This window comes from Triticum dicoccoides, chromosome 7B (genome assembly GCF_002162155.2).
Source record: "Triticum dicoccoides isolate Atlit2015 ecotype Zavitan chromosome 7B, WEW_v2.0, whole genome shotgun sequence".
Classification (NCBI taxonomy): domain Eukaryota; kingdom Viridiplantae; phylum Streptophyta; class Magnoliopsida; order Poales; family Poaceae; genus Triticum; species Triticum dicoccoides.
In genome coordinates, this window is record NC_041393.1 from 12,700,680 (window position 1) to 12,702,595 (window position 1,916).

A 1,916-nucleotide genomic window follows, 5' to 3' on the forward strand; every position below is an offset into this window, starting at 1 on the left:
AAATGTTTCATACAAGAAAGCATATGGAGTCTTCTCACAATCCACGCAAGCATGGATTTGGATATGGAAAAATGCAGTGGTTGGAGCAAAGATACTTACAAAAAAGCATCGATGACCCAGGTGGCCATGGTGACATTGTCCTCGTCCTTGTTGTGTTGGTAATGCTCGCAGGTTAAACTTGGCGACGATGGCTCGTCATCACCCGGCTTGGACAATCCAGGGAAGTGCTTCCTCAAGAGGGAGCCGATGACGTGGTTCGGCGGGCGGGCCCCCTTAGGCTGTGTCGGGATAAATGTCCATTGACTGCATGATGAAAAAGACAAGCATATGTGAGAGTCAAAGCTGTGGCATCCAAAATATGATGCAAATGAAATGCTTGCTTACCCCTCTCCTGTCGGGCATATGACAGGACGGTCGCTAGCAGTAGTTGGTTTCGGGACCTTCCCCGGACTACGCCCGGATTTCTTCCTCTTGGAAGTGTTGCTCGAGGGTAGACCCCGAGCCGTCCGAGGCCTCCATGTCGCCCCACTCGGTAGGGAGCATATCTGGTTCATTTAAGCCCACTCCGACATCGCCATCCGATGACGACTCATCGTAGGGAGTGGCCTGATGGGAGGCGGACGACTCGGTCGTGCCGGAGTTGCTGACGTGGGTCGCCCTACCACTCGGGACTCTCCGGTACTTATTAGTGCCCCCATCAGAATCTGAAAAACAAAATATATATGGTGAATATATTAGCATCACAATTTCAAGTCAATTTTTTAAGATGCAAATGCACGTGTACTGAATCAAAACTCATGGCATTCAACATGTCTCAACCTGGCAATCTGATAGATCACCACTTTATCCTAATATATCCTAGGAACGCAAGTTGTGCAAATCAACATGTCTCAAAAGAATATGACAAAGAAGAACAAATTCTAACTTAATATTTGGCTTGCAACCTCTGGTACTTGATTGTATAGACCATTGCCATTGCATCAAATTCCTATAGACTGACATTGTTATCAAGCCAAGCCTCTAATTTTTTTTCATAAAGTAAACAAAGTTAACATGTCTCTCTTCGAGCAGAAATTGAAAAAATTAAACTACTAGTGTAGGCCATGTGCAGCAATTAAAACTGGCTTCAGCTATGTATCTCAATAGGTTCTGAGAAAATATACAAGAGACCAGAGTCCTATAAACTTTGGAGATTAAAAATATAAAATGATCTACCTCCTATAACTCTTAGAGATTATAAATACTAAAGGCGCTTGACAAAATAATCAGCGACAATGATTTTAACTGCACGCTTGACAATCTACCGGCTGGGTAGTTTTGCACAAAAAGTGCATACATCAATTCCGTCCATACAAAATGCTATAATTCCCTTCCTATAAAGCAACCACATGCAGCACATCCAACCCCACCAAGCATCAGAACATCGATTACAATTTATATGAACAGTGCAGATTGACATTCAGTACTAGGCACTTGACTGAAGAAGATTACCCACTAGGGTCCTCTCCTCTTTGAGCTGAGCCCAAATCGGGTAGAACTAAAATGAATCGAGCACAAATGTTCAAACACGCGTGATTCCATATTGCTCACTACGAACATTAGGCTAGACATCACTGAGACAAGCATCTCTATCACACTACCTGTGCACTGCATGTGAAAATGGTTCTGCAAACAAGTATCACCATCATGGAAACGGAAACACAAAATCTCCTTCTCATTTGCTGGTGTTTTTTCTTGTTTCAAGTGCTCATTTTTTAAATTTCTGTTTGATTATTTGGATGCATCATGGCGTGATCTAGGCAGTGTCAATAATGGCCAATTCAGTTATTATTTGGTTTCAAGATCCCCCTGGCCGTTGGAGGGGGCCTTCAGTTCAAAATATGTGCACTCTAGCAAGTGACAGGAAACGTGAGAAG